Raw genomic sequence first — 22,162 nt, forward strand, 5'->3', positions numbered from 1 at the left:
ATCCCTCTTTGCAGACGATATGATTCTTTACTTAGAGGATCCAAAGAACTCTACTAAGAGACTATTGGAACTCATAGAGGAGTTTGGCAAAGTGGCAGGATATAAAATCAATGCACAAAAATCAACAGCCTTTGTATACACAAGCAGTGCCACGGCTGAGAAAGAACTGCTAAGATCAATCCCATTCACAATAGCTACAAAAACAATTAAATACCTTGGAATAAACTTAACCAAGGACGTTCAAGATCTCTACGATGAGAATTACAAAATCTTAAAGAAAGAAATAGAAGAGGATACCAAAAAGTGGAAAAATCTTCCATGCTCATGGATTGGAAGAATCAACATCATCAAAATGTCCATTCTCCCAAAAGCAATTTATAGATTCAATGCGATACCAATCAAGATACCAAAGACATTCATCTCAGATCTAGAGAAAGTGATGCTGAAATTCATATGAAGACACAGTAGACCTCGAATAGCTAAAGCAATTTTGTACAACAAAAACAAAGCCAGAGGCATCACAATACCAGATTTCAGGACATACTACGGGGCAGTTGTAATCAAAACAGCATGGTACTGGTACAGAAACAGATGGATAGACCAATGGAACAGAATAGAAACACCAGAAATCAACCCAAACATCTACAACCAACTTATATTTGATCAAGGATCTAAAACCATTTCCTGGAGCAAGGACAGTCCATTCAATAAATGGTGCTGGGAAAACTGGATTTCCACATGCAGAAGCATGAAGCAAGACCCCTACCTTACACCTTACACAAAAATCCATTCAACATGGATTAAAGACCTAAATCTATGACCCGACACCATCAAGTTATTAGAGAACATTGGAGAAACCCCTCAAGATATTGGCACAGGCAAAGAGTTTCTGGAAAAGACCCTGGAGGCACAGGCAGTCAAAGCCAAAATCAACTATTGGGATTGCATCAAATTGAGAACTTTCTGTACTGCAAAAGAAACAGTCAGGAGAGTGAAGAGACAACCGACAGAATGGGAAAACATATTTGCAAACTATGCAACAGATAAAGGGCTAATAACCAGAATCTACAAAGAAATCAAGAAACTCCACAACAACAAAACAAACAACCCACTTAAGAGATGGGCCAAGGACCTCAATAGACAGTTTTCAAAAGAGGAAATCCAAATGGCCAACAGGCACATGAAAAAATGTTCAAGATCACTAGCAATCAGGGAGATGCAAATCAAAACCACAATGAGGTTTCACCTCACCCCGGTGAGAATGGCTCACATACAGAAAACTACCAACAACAGATGCTGGCGAGGATGTGGGGAAAAAGGCACACTAACCCACTGTTGGTGGGAATGCAAAGTGGTCAATCCCCTATGGAAGTCAGTCTGGAGATTGCTCAGAAACCTGAATAGAACCCTACCGTTCGACCCAGCCATCCCACTCCTTGGAATTTACCCAAAGGAATTTAAATTGGCAAACAAAAAAAGCGGTCTGCACCCTAATGTTTATTGCAGCACAATTCACAATAGCCAAGACCTGGAACCAACTTAAATGCCCATCAACGGTAGACTGGATAAAGAAATTATGGGATATGTACTCTTTAGAATACTATACCGCAATAAGAAACAACGAAATCCAGTCATTTGCAACAAAATGGAGGAATCTGGAACACATCATGCTCAGTGAAATAAGCCAGTCCCAAAGGGACAAATACCATATGTTCTCCCTGATCGGTGACAACTAACCGAGCACCAAAAAGGAAACCTGTGGAAGTGAAATGGACACTATGAGAAACAGTGACTTGATCAGCATATCCCTAACTGTTAATGAACAACTTAATACATTATCCCTCTTAGTATTTTTTTTGTCTGTTCTACTTAATATGACTGGTTTAATTCTGTAATTAATACACAGTTATTCTTAAGTGTTGAAATTTAACTGAAATGTGATCCCTGTTAAACATAAGAGTGGGAATAAGAGAGGGAAGAGATGTACAATTTGGGACATGCTCAAGCTGACTTGCCCCAAATGGCAGAGTTAGAAACATACCAGGGGATTCCAATTCAATCCCATCAAGGAGGCATGTACCAATGCCATCTCACTAGTCCAAGTGATCAATTTCAGTTCACAATTGATCATAATGAAAGGACTAAGAGTCAAAGGGAGCACATAAACAAGTCTAGTACCTGCTAATACTAACCGATAGAATAAATAAAGGGGAGAGTGATCCAACATGGAAGCGAGATACACAGCAGACTCATAGAATGGCAGATGTCCTAAACAGCACTCTGGCCTCAGAATTAGCCCTAAAGGCCTTCGGATCTGGCTGAAAAGCCCATGAGAGTACTTCAGGCATGGAAAGCCAAGACACTCTGGAAAAAAAAATCTCTGTGAGTGAGATCCCAGTGGAAAGAACAGGTCTTCAAAGAAGGAGGTACCGTTCTCTGAAGGGAGGGGAGAACCTCCGCTTTGACTATGACCTTGTCTAAACAAGATAGGAGTCGGAGAACTCAAAAGGCTTCCATAGCCTTGGAAACTCATGATTGGAGCATAGGGAGATTACTGATGCCATAAACAGGAGTGTCAATTTGTAAAGTCAACAACAGGAGTCACTGTGCACTTACTCCTCATGTAGGATCTCTGTCCTTAATGTGCTGTGTATTGAGATTTAATGCTATAACGAGTACTCAAACAGTATATTTCACTTTGTGTTTCTATGGGGGTGCAAACTGTTGAAATCTTTACTTAATGTATACTAAACTGATCTTCTATAAAAAAAAAGAAAGAAATTATCAATTCCCAACTTGACTCTCACTGGGATTAAATATGACAAGAGGTCTGATGTGATTTCATCATCATTTAAAAAATCATCTATTATTTTTCATTTTATGTTTCTGTGTGGGAGCAAACTGTTGAAATCTTTACTTAATGTATGCTAAACTGATCTTCTGTATATAAAGAGAATCGAAAATGAATCTTGATGTGAATGGAAAGGGAGAGGGAGTAGGAAAGGGGAGGGTTGCGGGTGGGAGGGACGTTATAGGCGGGAAGCCATTGTAATCCATAAGCTGTACTTTGGAAATTTATATTCATTAAATAAAAGTTTAAAAAAAAGAAATTTTCCATCTGCTTGTTCACTCCCCAAGTGGCCACAACAGCTCAAGCTGGACTGATCTGAAGCCAGGAGCCACGAGCTCCCTTCAGGTCTCCCACACGAGTACAGGGGCCCAAACCATGGGCTATAGGCCTCTACTGCTTTCCCAGGCCATAGCAGAGAGCTGGGTCAGAAGTGGAGCAGCCATGTCTCAAACTGGCACCCATATGGGATGCTGGCACTGCAGGTAATGGCTGTCCCCACTACACCACAGTGCCGACCCTAGAATACTTTTCAGCAGACACGTCTTAATCTCTATGCCAAACGCCTACCCCTAAACTTATTTGAAGTTTTAAAAATTCTATTTACTTTCACTTTTTAATTTGATTCATTTATTTTCATTGCACTGGGCTGGGAGAGCATTCTCACCTTATTTGATAGGCAGAGAGACAGAGATCTTCCAGCCACTGGTGTATTCCCCCAAATGCCTGCAACAGCCAGGTCTGGGCCACACTGAAGCCGGGAGCCAAGAACTCAATCTATGTCTCCCATGTGAGTCATAGAAGACCCAAGTACTTGGGCCTCATCTGCTGCCTCCCAGAATGTGCATTCGTAGGAAGCTGGATTGGAAAGAGTAGCCCAGACTTGACCCCAGCGCTCTGATAGAGGATGCAGGCATCCCAAGAGATGACTTAAACCATTGCACTAAACACACCTGTCCCTAAACTTACTTTTAAAAAAATTTTATTTGAAAGGCAGAGTTCCACAGAGAGAGGGAGAGATCTTCCATCTGTTCCTTTACTCTCCAAAAGACTGGAGTTCCAAACTCCATCCTAGTCTCCCACAATTGCACAGGAGCCCAAAGATGGAGCCCTTTGCTGCTGCTTTCCCAGGCACCATCAGCAGGGAGCTGGATCAGAAGTAGAGCAGCTGGGACTCCAACTGGCTCGCCCCAGGTACATCGAGGCCACTAATGGCTCAGACCAAGACAGCCACACAGGATGGGATCAGTGTGGGGTGGGAGCTTGGCTCCTCTCCTTGGCAGCACTGAGCACACTGAGAATTTTTGTCCCTGGTCTTGCTGCTGTGCAACAGAGGTAGGGCACCTTCGTGTACCTCTGACCCCCAGTGTCCCACACGGGGTATGACCAAGGGTTTATGTGCAGGAGGTGGGGGACATGGCTAACTCCCAGGAGCCTTCCAGGTCCGACTCAGGCACCTCCTTGTCTCCATGTTCCTTGGCACAGGTCCCTGAAGGCTTGATGCTCTTTGTGTTGCAGACGCTTGCAGGCTGACTCTCCTGTGAGCTCCCCGCTGCTGGGTCCAAGGTTCTCGACCTGGAATGCTCTCCCCTCTTCATTCCCCTGCTCCGTGTATTCCAACGTTTGAGGAATGACTAAACAGCACACTCTAACTAGACACCAGAGTCACCTCCTTCAGAGCCTCTGACTCTCCTGAAGGGGGCCCTCTCTCCTATGACCCCTGGACCCAGATGGGCGGCTGAACGCAGAAGCCAGGCCTCCCTCACCTCTGTGCCATCCCCGGCAGTGTTAGTGCCAAGCTGGCTCAGGCAACACCTAGAGAAAGCACCCCCTCCTGGGGAAGAGACTCACCCCTGGGGCAGACACAGCCTGCATGCGATTCCAGCCCTGACAACTGCTACCTCGGCCCAGTTCCTTTCTCACCATTAGCTTGTTGGTCAGTAAAATGGCCTGCTGAGTCCACAAATGAGGTTCAATGCCACCCAGCTGAGTCGTCAGGGTAGGCATTATCCCTTCAACCTGAGAGAGAGAGAGAGAGCAGGGCAGGCTAGGCCCCTGAACATCTGGTACTTGGTAGTCCAGGAACCTGAGCCAGGTGGGCAAGAACGAGGAGCTACAGAGGGAGTGGTCCTTCTCGGCTCCAGTTTACTGTCCCTCTGCCCCCTCACGCATAAGTCAACTAGAAACAGTCCAAAGCCTGAATGAAATACTGGTGGCTGGTGAATGCCAGAGAGAATCTGAGAAAGATTATGCGGATGATAAATGAAGATTATGATAAGTCAGTTATGTTTTATTTGGGAGGTGCATCAGAACTGGGAAAGTAGAAGTGGAATATGGGAGGTATCACAAGGGGCTCCATCGCCCAGCTTGGCAACCTTGAGAGGCACAGCAGGTATGTCCAGCAGCTACCTCAGGTCTCCCCAGAGGCTGCACTGTTCTGGAGCTACCAGGCCTTGCAGAAATGCGTGGAAAGACAGGAAGAAGGCTGAACTGATCTGCCTGGCTCTCTGCTACTTTCCATTCCCTTTAGTCAAATTGCACCCATGGCTGTTATCGTCCCTGCAGTCCCACGTTGCTAGCAGTTGCTCAGGAGGACTCTGCCTTCCATGCCCTGTGGTGGGGCATGCCATCCGTGTCTGAAATGGTGACAACACAAAAACTCTAGACGTGTGGCAGGTGAGTGCCAGAGAGGATCTGACGCTGTCCATATGACAGGTCCAACACAGGCCACTGCTGGGTTTCTCAGTTTCCAGAACAGGAAATAAAGCATAGTGATCCAAGATCTTTCCCAAAGGCACAGGACTAGGAAGTGCTACGCTCAGGGCTTCAACATGGTCTGGCTCTGGAAACTGAGCGATCAGGAAAGAGAAGTCAGGTTTTGTTCAGGAGGCGAAACAGTCGCTGAGGGCTTTCAAGCTGGGGAGTGACATGAGATGATGAACCTTTCAATGAGCTCCAGTCTCTGCTGTGCTCCACGTTCCATCTGGCTCACATTGGCAGAAGCAGGTGGCTCCAAAGACGTGAGGGCATCGAAATCATTGTGGAGGTTTTGAGGGGACCCTGACTGAGTCCAGAGCTGCATTTGGACTTTAAAATAGCCTTATAATCTTCTCTGTCATCATCCAAGCCTACACCTACCAAGGACATGAGCTGGGCAGGGGTAGGCAAGATTTGCGTACAGAAGAGGACATTGACCTAAAGACCAGGAAGAAGAATATTATCCATCTGTTCGCCCTCAGCCTGCGGGTCTGGAGATCCTGGCATCCGCTGATGAATCCTTTGGTGTTGTCTGAGATGGTCAGACCTCATGAACTGTTGGCCGCTCTGCTCACATCTGTGTGGTCGGTATCTGGTGTGTATCCGTGAGTGTCGTGTGAGCTCGTCAGATCGGAAGAAAGACCAGTTACAGCCTTCCCACTGGCATTTATAGAGCCTGTCACCTAGGGGGTGGCAAGAGAGATGAAATTAAGAACAGACCAGTGGGTGGGAAGGAAGGGGTCCAACTACACGAGGCAGAGAAGGGTGGGGAATCAGAAGGGAAGATACAGGAACGCAGTGAGGGGGCAACACAGCAGCAGTAACCTCCCCATCATCTTGGCGGTCATTAGGCACACAAGTCAGTGGGCCTACATCGCTTGGTTCCAGGCTTAAAAATGAAGGGCTAGTGCTGGGGCTAAAACCAGGTTAAACCAGTGCTTGCAATGCTGGTGCCAGCATCCCATATTTGGGCCCTGGTTCAAGTCCCAGCTGCTCCACCTCCTGTCTAGCTCTCTGCTAGTGCCCTTGGGAAGGCAGCAGGGGATGGCACAAGGACTCCCACATGGGAGACCCAGGTGGAGTTCTGGGCTCCTGGTTTCAGCCTGGCCCAGCCCCAGCTGTTATGGCCATTTGGGGAGTCAGCCAGTGGCTAAAAACCTCTCCCCCTCTCTTCATTCTCCCTGTCCAACAAATTTTAAATTAGATGTCTGTTTGTGGGCTAATCCCAAACCATTACAGAAACCTAAAGCCCAGACTCCTCCACCCCCACCACACACCCACCCCCCACCACATTCACCTGTGTGCTTGTGGGACATCACTGGGATCCCGTTGGAGGCAGACACTGACAGCCCGCTAGGGGGCAGCCCTAGACTCCCACTGGAGGGCATGTTTACCTCTGGAATCCTGGGCTCTAAGGGCATCATCTGAGGCATCATCATGCCTGGCTGAGGGGGGAGCACCCCCTGGTCATAAATCATCTGGGGAGAAGGGAGAGTGGCCTGGGAGCTGTAGCTCATGCCATGCTCCTGCAGGGACATGCCGAACTGGGACCCCACTCCTCCCTCACCCATCATGGGTGCCTCAGCAGGCAGCAAGGGGGCCCCCAACATGTCTGTGCCCTGACTGAAGTGTTGAGTGCTGGGCAGGCCATAGCTACAAGGTTCATTCACTCCACTGCTTCCGGAAGATGGAAATATGTCCAACATGCACATTGACCACTCGGTGTCCTTGGGGAGAGAGAGAGAGAGAGAATCCAGTGAAACCCACCCCACCTCGGCTTCCAGCTCCACATAGCACTCCTCCCCAGTCTAGAGCCAACATGTCTGGCCTGGATCTTCCTCCCTGGAGACTGCTCTCTGGCTCCTGGCTGGGCAGAGGCAGAGGCAGAGGGAGAGAGAAAGAGAGAGAGAGAGAGAGAGGACTTCCATCTGCTGGCTCAAAACCCAGATGTCCTCAATGGGCAGATCTGCACCTATCCGAAGCCAGGAAATAGAGCTTCTTCCAGGTCTCCCATGAGGGTGCAGGGGTCCAAGAATTTGGGCCATCTTCCACTGCTTTCCCAGGCATAGCAGAGAGCTGCATCAGAAGTGGAGCAGCTGGGACTCCAACCAGCTCCCATATGGGATGCCAGCACTGCAGGCAGCTTTACCTGCTGCACTACAGCGCTGGCCCCTAAATGAACTTATCTTTTAATTCCATTTTCTAAAACCTTGTTGAAGTTCCTTGTACTTTGGAAGTAAATGGATTGAACTCGTGAATTAAAAGCAGTGCTTGAAAGAAAGGATTAAACAACAACTCAAATATATTCTAACTACAAGAGACTTACTTTAGATACAGACACAAATTGTTTGAAGCAAATGGGTGAAAAAACAATATTCCAACCAAAGCATAAAGAGAAGAGTAGGGCTTGCTATACTAACTTCAGACAAAGCAGACTTGAAATCAGAAAAGTAGGCTGGCCCCGTGGCTCCATAGTCTAATCCTCTGCCTGAGGCACCGGCACACTGGGTTCTAGTCCCTGTCGGGGCACTGGATTCTGTCCTGGTTGCCCCTCTTGCAGGCCAGCTCTTTGCTGTGGCCCAGGAGTGCAGTGGAGGATGGCCCGAGTGCTTGGGCCCTGCACCCGCATGGGAGACCAGGAGAAGCACCTGGTCCTGGCTTCGAATCATCACAGTGTGCCAGCTGCAGCGTCCACTGGGGGGTGAACCAATGGCAAAGGAAGACCTGTCTCTCTGTCTCTCTCTCTCTCGCTGTCCACTCTGCCTCTCAAAAAGAAGAAGAAGAAGAAGAAGAAGAAGAAGAAGAAGAAGAAGAAGAAGAAGAAGAAGAAGAAGAAGAAAGAAAGAAAGAAAGAAAGAAAGAAAGAAAGAAAGAAAGAAAGAAAGAAAGAAATCAGAAAAAGTATACAGAAGACAAAGAAGGAGATCAAAATAAGTGAAATAATGTTTCAGAACAGAAAAAGACAAAACAAATAGAATTTACTTCCTTAATATTAGAGCATCAAAATACATGAAGCAAAAACTAGCCAAATGGAAGTGAGATATCATTCTACAATAATCACTAGAGACTTCATTAGTTCACTCTTAGTAATGATAGGACAAGCAGGCAGAAGGTAAGTAAAGAAACAGAGGACCTCAACAGCACAATAAACCCACTAGGCATATAACATACACAGATCACTCCACGCAAAAACAGCAGACCTCCTCAAGGCTACTCTCAATAGACTTTTTTTAAGATTTATTTTATTTATTTGAAAGGCAGAGTTGCAAAAAGAGAGAGAAATACAAAGCCAGAGAGATCTTCCATCTGCTGGTTCACTCCCCAAATGGCTACAACAGCCATGGCTGAGCCAGGATGAAGCCAGGAGCCAGGAGCTTCTTCCAGGTCTCCTCCATGGGTGCAGGAGTCCAAGAACTTGGGTCATCCTCCATCTAGACTCGGTACCCACAGGAGAGGCCGGTGCTGTGGGCAGCAGCTTATCTCACTACGCCGGCCCCCTCAAGAGGCTTTTTGAGAATAGATATGGGGCTGGCATTGTGGCACAGAGAGCTAAGCCCCAGCTCACAACGCCTGCATCCCATCTAGAGTGCTTGTTAGAGTCCAGGCTGTTACACTTCTGATCTAGCTCGCTGTTGATGCTCCTGGGAAGGCAGTGGGTGATGGCCCAAGGACTTGGGCTCCTTCCACCCACATGGGATCCAGGATGGAGTTTCTGGCTTCTGGTTTTGGCTTGGCCAATCCTGGCTGTTGTGGCTATTTGGAGAGTGGTAGATCTCTCTTTCTCTGTCTCTTCCCCTCTCTGTTGCTTTGCCTTTTAAATAAATAAGTACACCTTTTAGAAATAAATAAAAATGGAGATGATACAAAGTATATTGTCTGACCACGATGGGATGAAGTCACAAATCAATAACAACAACAACAACAAAAACCTGGAAAACTGAAAAATGTATGGAAATTAAGCAACACACTCTTAAACAACCAGTGGATCAAACAAAAAATCATGGTAAAATTTTTTTAATACAGGGAAACATTTCTTGAATGATCAACAACTGGGTGTTTCCACAGTTACGCTAAAGAAACATTCTGTTACCAACATCTCCTGGGAGAAATATAATGGGTAAATCAGCTCAGTTATTTCTTCTTCCCATTTTGATTTTTAATTCTCTTGTCTGATACTTGTTATCCAGTAGAAGGCAAATATTGTTGAAAATAAAGATTTTTGGGCTGGCGCTATGGTGTAGTGGGTAGAGCCACTGGCTGCAGTGCCAGCATCCCATATGGATGCCGGTTTGAGTCCGGGATGTTCCACTTCAGATCCAGCTCTCTGCTATGGCCTAGGAAAGCAGTGGGAGATGGCCCAAGTGCTTGGGCCCCTGTACCTGCATGGGAAACCCAGAAGAAGCTCCTGGCTCCTGGCTTTCTTTGCTTTGGCTCAGCTCCAGCCATTGCAGTCATTTGGGAGTGAATGGAGGACCTCTCTCTCTCTCTCTCTCTCTCTCTCTCTCTCTCTGCCTCTCTGTAACTGCCTTTCAAATAAATACATAAATAAATCTTAAAAAAAGAAAAGTTTTTCTATAAGAAAGACATAGATGCTTGCCTAACTCCTAGAAATGTTGTCAGTTCTGCTAGTATTAGGTTACTGGTGACCTCAAGCAGTAGATATAAAATAGATTTCATATTTGCTGAAATCTCAAGTAGGAAGCTGGGAAAATACAAGTCTGCTAGAAAATGATGTAAAGGAAGCTGCAACTCACCAAGAAGCATGAACAGAAATGACCAACACTCTTTGGATACGAGGAAGCAACTTAGCCAGGATGTATACTTGTGTCCTAGGAGATGAGGTAAGCTGGGCTATACTGAGTTAAAATTCTGGTGTTTAATCCTGCTTTGCTACACAAGAAATTGAAAACATACTGTTTGGGGCAGGCACTTGGTACAGCAGTTCAGATGCTGCTTAAGGCACCTACATCCCATATCAGAGTGCCTCTGTTTCAGTGCCAGCCCTGCTCCCAACTCCAGCTTTCTGCTAATATGCACCCTGTTGATGGCTTACGTACTCGGGTCCCTGCCACCCATGTCAGAGACCTGGACTGGGTTCCAGGCTCCTGCCTTCAGCATGGCCCAGCCGCAGCTATTGTAAGCATTTGGGGCACCAACCAGTAAATGGAAATCAATCAATCAATCTCTATCTCTCTCTTTCTCTCTCATGCTTTTCGAATAAAGAAGAATAAATATTTTTAAAGAAAAGAAGATATCAAAACTTATGAGCTGTAGTAAAACCAGTGCTAAGGGAGAAATTCATAGCTGTTAGTCTCAAATAAACAAAGTTTACACTTGAAGGATTTAGAAAAAGAAGAGCAAATTAAACTCCAAGTTAGCAAGAGGAAAGAAATAATAAAGATTACATGAGACAAACAAAACGAGAACAGAAAAAGTAGGGAAACATCAGTGAAACCAAACAGTTCATCTAACAGATTCTAACACCGGCGCGTCTTCAGCCAGTGACTGGGAGGACTGCCTGGTTTACAACAGTCTTTCCACGCATGTCCAATCCACGAGAGCTTCTCTGTGCTGCCCTGGGTGCTTGTGAAGAGGACTGCTCAGGTGTTTGCTAGAATGTTCTCCACTTGCCTGTGTCATGGACACATGGAGGCTATGGATGTGGAGGAAGAATCCGCAGAGGAAGAGTGTCCTAGCGGGAGGGCATCACATGAACATGACTCGTGGAACAACCTCACAGCAACTCTGAATTTGTCTTTGTCTTGACCGTTTTCCCCTCATAGTGGGAATGAGGCAACTCATTGCACTGCTAACAACTCTGGGAGAACTTGGAGCACAGCAAATGTTTTCCCTCGACCTGTTGAGGATGCATAGCTCCAGGATGCCCAAGCAAGATAAGGAGGCAGAACATATGAGATGAATACGCTTCTGGGTGGGGCACAGGCAAACACTGCCATGGTGCCCGGGGGGAGTATGAGCCCAGAGAAAGGCAGCATCAGAAAAGTCCCCAGGTGACGGAGACGGAGAATGGCTGCTACACCTGTGCCTGTGTTGTTGATCAGCGGCAACACCGTATTCCATTCCAGTGGAGGATGGCCCAGGTCCTTGGTTTCCTGCATCCACGTGGGAAACCAGGAGAAAGCTCCTGGCTTCTGATCGGCACAGCTCTGGCTGTTGGCGGCCAACTGGGGAGTGAACCAGTGGATGGAAGACACCCCCCCCCTCCTGCCTCTCCTTCTTTCTCTGTGTAACTCTGACTTTCACGTAAATAAATCTTAAAAATATTATCAGTCTTGTTCTGGGGCAGAGATACATGAAGCCATCCTCGGACACACAGTGGCAGCACTCCTTCAGAGCTTATTAGGTTCAAATTCTCCCTGCCCAGCCCACACCCCTGAGGCACAAATTCCAAGGTGGGACCTAGGGGTCTTGACATTAATAAGCTCTCCAGGTGACACTGACAAACACTGAAGCAAATGCAGAGATGCACTATTTTAGAGCAGTCATTTTTTTTAAAGATTTATTCATTTATTTGCAAGTCAGAGAGAGAGAGAGAAAGATTTTCCATCTGCTGGTTCACTCTCCCAGATGGCTGAAATGGCCAGGGCTGGGCCAAGCCAAAGCCAGGAGCTTCTTCCAGGTCTCCTACATGGGTGGCAGGAGCCCAGACAACTTGGGCCATCTTTTGCTGTTTTTTCCAGGCTATTAGCACAGAGCTGCATCAGAAGTGGGAAGTCAGGACACTATTCAGCACCCCTATGGGATGTTGGTCCCGAAGGTGGCGACTTTACCTGCTACACCACGATGCAGGCTCCTAGAGCAATTATTTCAAGTCTGGGATAGACTTACCGTATCACTTTGAGCATTATGAAGAACACATAGACAAGAATACATGGGTTTAAATCCTTTGAAGATTGATTTTGCTTGACAACTGTGAATTTCCCTTTCTCCTCCTCATTGAATTTTACATTTTTGGAGCTCAGGATAAACAATACTTATGCAGTATCTGAAGATTGCATTAGCCAAAACCCTACAGTCAGTGATCGATTTAAGCAACAGAATTATCATTTCATAATAATACAATCATTATTAATAATGGGAATCTGGCAGAAAACTCTGACTTGATCCAGGTCTTGTAGTGCAATAACTTGACAGGTTCACAAAATTTTTGGTTTTGTCTGAAATTTACAAGTACAACATGTAGTTATTAAAAGTATGTTTCAACTGAATTGCACACCTGTGTTTCCACTTAGAATAATTTGATCTTCTGTATCTGAAGTAATTGAAAATAAAACTCGTTAAGGGTGGGATGGTAGAGAGTGTCAGAAAGGGCAGGGCAGTTGGAGGGAAGGAGGTTGGAGGGAGAAGCCACAACAATACAAAAGTTGCACTTTGTAAAATCACATTTATTAAATAAAAAAGAATGTTTAAAAATAAGTCTAAATAATAAAATTATATAACTCAGGTAATTTTAAAGAAATTAGGTATTTCACTTTAAAAACTTGTTGCAGGTCAGTTTATTGAGAAAACTGTATGCTGTATGTTAATCCTATTCACTTGATGACCTTGCATGATGTGAACTGGGACTCCAAAGGTCTCAGCTGGGAAGTTTCTAAAATCACTTCCCCGTATTTGTTCAGGAACACAAAAATCAAATATCAAGAAATGTTCAGGAAATTCTGAAAATTGCCTCTTCTTATTTTTTCAAAAAGTGGTGATCAACGATCAGGAAGGAAACAGCTTGGAGAAAGGATGAAAATGATACATGTGCTAAACAAAATACAAATTTTGAAAATTTCCAATAAAACAATCTTTGGACCAAAACTATGTCGATACTTTTCCTTCCATTCTGGCCAACTTCAGCCCGAGGCTTCTGAGTTGCAGACGTGTTGCATTCCAGCCTTTTCCATCTTCAGCTCTTCACGGTTAAACGTAATGCACTCTTTCGCTTCTGTGGCCTCATCTAAAACTTGATTTTCTTTGGTGGAGGGCTTCGCACTGACGCCGGCTCCAGGGCGCAAAGTCCGCGTCGCTATCTGCCTTGGTTCTGGGGCGTGGCGGCGTGGAGAAGGCCCAGTGGAGCTGACAGCTTGGTTAACCGCCAGTGGCGCTTTGTCTTGGGCACTTTGCCGCAAGCATGGGCTGCTGTCCCACGATTAACAGATGGCTTCTTTCGCTGAAACGTGGCTGAGCCAGTGTTCAAGACATGGGCCCCGTTTTCCGTGAAGTATCTTTGAAGTAGCCTGGTCCTGGGCTGTGGACGAGGGGCTACGAAGGGCGCAGTACTGAGGGCCCCGCAGTGCCCCGAGGCGGTCCCGCAGGCCAGGGTCATTGGGTTGGAGGCACCAGCCAGCCTTAGGCGACAACGTTTACAAATCCAGCGCCAGGCCCACAGGGAGCCAGCAGCGCTGCTCTTTGTCCCTCCCCCTCCAACCGCGATTCCTTCAAGTTAGCCATTTTATTTCAACAAAACCCAGAGCCTTGCTTGAATTAGCGTGACATGGCTGTCTGTCTATTCCTTATGGTGGTAAAATCCGGAAATCAGCCATTTTTCACACTCCTCTCTAAGCAGTCTTTCAGAGGTTTTCTTTGCTTGTTTATTAACTTTGATTTAATTTTAATGTACGTGATGAACTTTTCAGTACTTTCTAAATCCCAGTTAAAAGTCGTACTGAGGCTAGCATTCTGGCATAGGGATGCTGGCACCATATGGGGGCAGGTGAGAGTCCTGGCTGCTTCACCAGGCTCCTGGCTTAGGACTGGCTCAGTGCTGGCGGTTGTGGACACTTGGGGAGTGAGCCAGTGCTTGGAAGATCACCACTCTCTATCCCTCTCTAACTCTGATTTCCAAATAAATGAATATTTTTTTAAAATAGGTTCCTAGTACTGAAGAGTTTTTTTTTTTTTTTTTGAAGCCCTTCATATGCATGTGCCATTTGGTGAAGCAGGTTAAGCCATTGCTTGGTATAGATGCCAATTCTAGTCCCAGCTGTCCACTTCCCATCCAGCTCCCTGCTAACACACCTGGGAAAGCAGCAGAGGACGGCCCAAGTGCTTGGGCCCCTGTGCCCATGTGGGAGACCCGGATGAAGCTCTAGGCTCCTGCCTCCAGATCAGCACAGTGCCTGTTGTCGCGGCAACTTGGGGAGTGAACCAGCAAATGAAAGACCTTTCTCTTCGTCTCTCCTTCTCTCTATATAACTCTTTCAAATGAAGAAAGCTTTGAAAACAATACATTTTCCTTCCTTTACTATAGACTTAATTATTTATTTGAAAGTCAGAGTTACAGAGAGAGAGAGATCTTCCAATGCTGGTTCACTCCCCAAATTGCCGCAGTGGCCAAGATGGGTCAGGCCAAAGAGAGAATCTTCTTCCAGGTCTCCCACGCGGGTGCAGGGGCCCAAGCACGTGGGCCATCTTCCACTGCTTTCCCCAGGCCCTTAGTAGGGAACTGGAGTGGAAGTAGAGTAACTGGGACCTGAACCCACGGGTATACGGAATGCAGGTGTCCGAGGCGGCAGCTGTACACACTGCACCCCAGTGCCGCCTCGGCATTGCATTTCTTAGGGTGACCTGACCGAATCCACAGGATCCGGCACTCAAAGTAATTTTGGTTATGTCTGCCGTGGTGAAGGCGGTGGACTCCACTGTCACTGAAGGGTTGATTGGTTTCAGAGGCTGTGGCCTTGAGCGTGTTTAAATAAGGATCAGACCATAGTAACAGAAAACTCTTGAGGTCAGCTCTGGTCTCTCCGACTTCCCGGTAAACCCTGTTTGCCAATCTTCGGTTCCCGCAGTGCGTGATGACTGCCACAACAAAACCCACTCCTGGGGCTGCAATGGGAGACTCGCGGTGGGCGGTGGGGGAGGGGCCGGAGCTCAAGGCCAGAGGTCAAGGCCAGGTAGATCGGCTTTGGCAAGTGACTTAATCACCAAGCTAGAGTCAGGGGGAAATTAGCAGAAACGAGGCGGGAGCACAGGGCTCCGCCCCTGGGAGGCGTAGCCGGGGCCAGGAGCCAATCTGGAGCAGGTGTGCACACGGCCCGCCCCGCTAGTGCTATAAAAGGAGGGCCGCACCTCCTGCTGCTGACAGGGTCAATTCTGGCTGCCTCGGTGGGTGGTCCGCTCCTGCTTCTCCAGCCTGCCCTGCTGTGTTTCTGCCACAGAGCGCACTGTTTGCTCCAGGGGCCCTTTATGCGTGCGCTATGGTGAGTCTGCGTCCACACTCGCCAGCCCAGGGTTCTAGCGTCACGGTGGGGAGGGGACTGGAAATGCTGCGGTTGGCGTGTGGGGGGCCCAGCAGTGCAACGCTGCCTACGAAGTTGGGGGTCCTGCAGGGCGCTCGATTCGCGTCAGGCTCTCGGGGCCATCCTTTCTGGGCACTTGCACGTACCGGTCCCGCCGAGGGCACACCTTCCTCCAGGCGAAGGCGGGCCAGCTGAGGGCAGTGGGGCTGGCGTCCCCTGGCTGCGGGGCCGGGGCCTGGCTGCTTGGCAGGACTCCCCAGGCCACACCTCGGCCCTGGGCTTCAGTGCGCTCTGCTGTGGACGGTGGAAGGACACTTCCAAGCCAACTGCGTGCTGTGACTATTCCGTGAGGCCTGGCGGCGTGGGAGGCTGCTGGGTTAAGACACCCTTACTCAGGAGGCGCGGCAGTGACTGGGGAGGCAGCGACGGGAAAGCCTTTTGTTGTGGTTCCTCGGCTTTTTCTCTATTTTCCTCTTCTTTTTCCTTCTTTCCTGGCTCCCTTTCTTCTTTCCATTTGAAAGACAGGTACAGAGAGAGAGGGCGGGACAAAGACCTTCCGTCTGCTGGTTCACTCCCCAGATGGCCCTGTTGGCTCCATCCAGGGCTCCCACATGGGTGCAGGGGCCCAAGGACTTGGATCACCTTCCGCTGCCTTTGCAGGCTCATGCACAGGGAGCTGGAGCGCTGCTGGCATTAGAGTGATGGCCCCCGCCTCGCTTCTAATTTTATTATTTCTTTCTGCTAACTTTGGGTTTAGTTTTTGCTGTTTTGCTAGTTCCTGAAATTGTAGTGAGGTTGTTGATGTAGGAGTTTTCTTGCTTTTATTTTCTTTATAGCTAGACATTTCCCTCTGGTGCAGCTTTTGTTGTATCCCATAATATTCGGCATGACGGGTTGTGGTTTCATTCACCGCTTAAGTTTTTTCCAAATCCTTGTGATTTCATCTTGCATTCATTACTTTGCATAAGAGGGTGCTCTTTATTTTTTTATTAAATAAAACTTTGTATTAAGAGTTTTATTTTAAGTGGCTTATAAATAAGAGTGTCCGTAAATTTAAGCTGCTAAAATTAATCAAAGATACGTTTTAATTCGTGTGACCTGAATCTCGGTATCATATGTTTTAAACTTGCTGGTAGGAAGAAATTAAAAACATTTTATATGTTTGTGCTTAAGTTAATTGGTTCAACAAACTACACCATGTTAGATATTTAAGAGGCGTTTCCAAATACATGATTCTTAAAATTTAGAGACGGCATTGGACCTTCTGGTAAATGTTTTCTTAAGTTGTTATCTAATGGTTGAAACTGTTTGCTAAGTTTTCATGTGATATTGCTATTGTCAGCAAGCGATCTAGGACTTGCTCCCTCATTTCTCTATTCTAAGCCCCACTTGTTCTTTCATTTCTCTATTCTCTTCAAGGTAGGAAACTAATTCTATTATGAAGGAATCTGTAGGATGCACAATTTAATCTTTAGACCTTATAAAAGAGATGGCTAACATTTTTCTGTAATAGCGTAGCCAAAATAAGAGCTTAAATGATCATTTCCTAGCCAGATTGATTTCTCCAGCAGCGAAGTAAACAGTAAGTAGATAAAACCTCCCTTTCAGACCAGAGGGAAAGAAAGTTTTAAAGTGAGAATACAATTTTCCTCATGGGCATCGTCTACCTTAGGAAAACTACTACAGAACATGCCTGTGACTATAGACTTGTAGTTTAGGCCACCGAAGATTAGAGATGGGCCTTGGGCAGTCCCTTGACTTGCATCCTCTGGTCTGCTTTAACAAAACGCAGGAGGATAAGAAAGCCAGGCATCAGAAGCAATGGGTGGCAGGCCTATTAATGGCTGTTCTGTACAGTGATCTGCCCTCCAGGAGACCCACCAGGCCAGTCCACTGCAGTGGCTTTCAATGGGGTAAGCCTGGACTGCAGCAGAAGTCAGCTTGTGAAGAACCCTGGCAGCTCTGCCAAGAGTTGGATCACTGAAATTGACCTGCCCTGGAGTCGAAGGACACCCAGGTCAGAGCCACAGATCTTATTGGCTCTAAGCTGAAAAGCCCTTCACTCAGCCCAGCTTCCAAAGTGACCACCGCAGCTGAGGGGACGGCCAAGTAGGGTCAGCAACATTGCAGGCAGAACTGTAGATTTCCTGTTGGAGATGCCACCTGCCTTTACCTGGCCAGCTCTCCTCCCAGGCCAGCTAAGTAATGAAAGTCAACAGAGTGCCTTCCCCTAGGAGGTTCACACCTCCCTTAGGATGTCCCCATGTGGAGAGATTGATAGGTCTGGGCCTCTTAACTTCCAAGGCCTAAAGCCCACCAGATTACTCTCAAGCCCCTTCTGTCAGGTTCTAGTTCCTCTCAATCAGAAAACTTAATTGTCGCCTAGACAGCACCTTTCTTAGCTCCTCTAATAATGCGTCTGTCCTTTGTTCTAGACCCTGTCTAGCGCACTTGGGCCTCATTTCTTTGTAATCATAACCTCTACTCTACCACCGATGGCTCTACTCCCAACCTGTGTGTACTGATGCTCCTCTTCCCCAGTTAATGCTGTGTAATTGTTCAAAACCTCTCTACATTCAAACCCCTCTACCTACAAAAGATGAGTGACTTTTCTTCCAGTCTTGGCTGGAATCAGCTTTCCGGTCTGTTGGGTGTTCCCCAATAAACCTTTCCCTTGAAAAAAAAAAAGAGAGGGAGGTGCCTTTCTCTGAATGGAGGAGAGAACTTCCACTTTGACTATGAGCTTGTCTAAATATGATCAGAGTCGGTTAACTCGGAAGGCTTCCATAGACTTGGCAACTCATGACGGGAGCCTAGGGTGGTTACTGACACCATAAACTAGAGTGTCAATTTGTTGGGTCAACAACAGGAGTCACTGTGTGCTTGCTCCTCATGTGGGATCTCTGTCCTTAATGTGCTATTCATTGTGATTTAATGCTATAACTAGTAGTCAAACAGTATGTTTCACTTTGTGTTTCTGTGTGGGTGCACACTGTTGAAATCTTTACTTAATATATACTAAATTGATTTTCTGTATATAAAGAGAATTGAAAATGAATCTTGATGTGAATGGAAGGGGAGGGGGAGAGGGAGCAGGAAAGGGGAGGGCTGCAGGTGGGAGAGAAGTTATGGGTGGGGGGAAGCCATTGTAATCCATTTTCTGTAGTTTGGAAATTTATGTTCATTAAATAAAAGAGAGTTCAGTTTGGGCTGCTGAAACAAAGTCCCATAAACTAGCTGGCTTATAAGTGACAGAAATTTATTCCTCCACAATTTTGGAGAGTGGGACATCCAAGTTCAAGGTGCCAGCAGATTCGCTGCCTGGTGAGGGCTTACTGGCTGTCTTGTGGACAGCCATCTTCTCACTATACCTTCCTGTGGGGGAAGTAAAGAACTCTGGTCTCTGCCTCCCTGAAGGCACTCACTTCATTCATGAGAGCTCTCCTCTCGTGGCCTAATCTCCTCCCAAAGACCCAACACACTGGGGATCAGGGTTCAGCCTAGGAATCTGGGGGAGACATAGTTCAGTCCCTGCTAGGTTCTCAGGAAGCTCAAGCTGCTGGGTGCCAGAGAGGTGGTTAACAGTCTTCCACCTGGGCCAACTCACTTCACCTCCGTGGACATCTGGATTCTTACACTAGATTAAGTTATCTTCTGGAGTCATGATAGGAAAGAAAAGAAATGAGGTAAAAATCTTAGAAAGTGCATCCACTTCATTGAATCCCAGGAAGACGTCTGGGGCGGCGGGCCATCTTTGGAAGAGTCCCTGGAGTGAGATCTCGGCAGGGCGTAGTGGAGCATTCCTCTAGACTCCTAGCTGCACTGGTAGATAGAAATAGCTTAGGAAGAGCTTGCATTTTGAGGACAGGCAGAGTGCTGTGGGACCCCTGCATCCCACAGCACCATGCCTGGGTTGGAGTCCTGGCTCCACTTCCATTCCCAGCTCCTGCTCACGCACACCCTAGGAGGCAGCAGCGATGACTCCAGTGCTCGAGTCCCTGCCACACAGATGGGAGGCCTAGCTTGAGTTCCAGGTTCCTGATTTTCACCTGACCCGGTCTCTGCTCTTGTGAGCATCTGGGGAGGAAATCAGCAGATGAAAAATGTGCTCTCTGAGTCGCTGTCCCTGTCTCTCTGTCTTTTAAATAAAACACGAGGCAACAATTTTAAAAGAATGTGTGCTTTAGAAATGTTACTCCCTGTGTGGAGGGTGCACTGGTTGGAGTCCATTCTAGTATCAGGCCAGTTGAGGCGATTGCAGGCTTCAAGGTGAGGGCTGGGGAAGAGCTGGACTAGGATGAGATCAGAGGGAGGGAGACAGCTGTGAGGAATTTGAGTGGGGCTGGACTCTTGACCTTCTAATTTTTTTTTTGTGCAGGATCCTACAGCTGAATATCTATTTCAGTTACTAGACAACAACAGAGAGAGGTACACCCCTCCCACACTTGAGGAAATCGAGGAGTATTTGCAGGACCTCCGTGAGCCACATAAGGAAGAGGCAGAAACACCGGCAGTGCCTCTGCCTGCCTGTGATGAGGGAAGCCAACATGAGTCAGCCCAGAGCCTGGCGATGCCGACCTTGACCCCCACAGTGACTTCTGAGCGTCTGAACATCCCCGGGACCGTCCTCATCCAGAACTCCACACAACCCTCGGTTATGGACCTTGATAGGCCTCTTGAGGACCAAAGTAAGACTCTTTTCACAGACCAGGAAGTAACCTTTGATCAGACCAAACCCACAGCAGACTCCCAGATGACAGGTGTCACTGACATTCCGAAGATGACACCGACTGATGGTCAGAAGTCAGCTGGCACTGCCGGCAAGCTAACAGTGTCCAGTGAAGACAGCCAGTTGAAGACCCTCGGCATGATCCAGATGACATGGGATGATCAGAGCAATACACCCAGTGAGAACCAGACTCTCCATGGAGCTCAGATGACAACTCTTACAGAGCGGCATGGGAGGACTCCCGGTGGTGACCAGATCCTCGATGGGGCCCAGAAGAGCAACACCACTGGTGGCCAGAGATTCTATAGGGGTCAGATCAGCAACTCTACTGGTGACCAGACCCTCTATGGTGGTCAGATGAGTGCCCCAACTTGTGACCAGGCCCTCTATGGAGGCCAGGTGAACTCGCCAACTGCTGACCAAACCTTGTATGGGGGCCAGATGAATGCCCCAAGTGGTGACCTTCAGACCCTCTATGGGGGCCAGATACACACACCAGCTAGTGACCAGAACCTGTATGTGCATCAGATGAACTCAGCAACTGGTGACCAGACCCTCTATGGGGACCAGGTGAACTCGCCAATTGGTGACCAGACCTTATATGGGGGCCAGATGAATGCCCCAAGTGGTGACCATCAGACCCTCTATGGGGGCCAGATGAACACCCCAGCTAGTGACCAGACCCTGTATGTGGGCCAGATGAACTCACCAGTTGGTGACCAGACCCTCTATGGGGGCCAGGTGAACTCGCCAATTGGTGACCAGACCCTCTATGGGGGTCAGATGAATTTGACAACTGCTGACCAGACCTTGTATGGGAGCCAGATGAATGCCCCAAGTGGTGAGCATCAGACCCTCTATGGGGGCCAGATGAACACCCCAGCTAGTGACCAGAACCTGTATGTGGGCCAGATGAACTCACCAACTGGTGACCAGACCCTCTATCAGGGCCAGTTGAACGCCACTACTAATGACCAGACCCTATTTGTGGGCCAGATGCACTCACCAACTGATGACCAGACCCTCTATGAGGGTCAGATGAACGTGCCAACTGCTAACCAGATCTTGTATGGGGGCCAGATTAACACCCCAGCTATTGACCAGACCCTGTATATAGGCCAGATGAACTCAACAACTGGTGACCAGACCCTGTATGTGGGCCAGATGAACACCCCAGCTAGTGACCAGACCCAGTATGTGGCCCAGATGAATTCTCCAACTGGTGACCAGACCCTGTATGTGGGCCAGATGAACACCCCAGCTAGTGACCAGACCCTGTATGTGGCCCAGATGAATTCTCCAACTGGTGACCAGACCCTATATGTGGGCCACATTAACTTGCCAACTGGTGACCAGACTCTCTATGGGGGCCAGATGATGCCCTTCACTGGTAACTGCTCCCTCTCTGGGGGCCAGATGATGACCAATAGTAGCCAAGTCTATGGGACTCAAATGATGCCCCATCAGTCCTTCTCATTGCCACACCCAGGATTTGTATATGCTTCAAGTTTCCTTTTGATCCAAGGACAACCTCCAGAGTACTTTTCAAGTTCTTCTTTGGTTCAAGGACAACTCTTAGAA

At 47.5% G+C, this 22,162-nt stretch overlaps 1 long non-coding RNA gene across 1 annotated transcript in view; it reads right to left on the reverse strand.

The window, feature by feature from the left end:
* Positions 1-22,162, reverse strand: part of LOC149125733 (uncharacterized) — a 33,804-nt gene that overhangs the window by 11,528 nt on the left and 114 nt on the right. The gene's annotated exons all lie outside the window — the stretch shown is intronic.

Source organism: Oryctolagus cuniculus, chromosome 7 (genome assembly GCF_051225735.1).
Source record: "Oryctolagus cuniculus isolate XC-2025 breed Fujian yellow rabbit chromosome 7, ASM5122573v1, whole genome shotgun sequence".
Taxonomy (NCBI): domain Eukaryota; kingdom Metazoa; phylum Chordata; class Mammalia; order Lagomorpha; family Leporidae; genus Oryctolagus; species Oryctolagus cuniculus.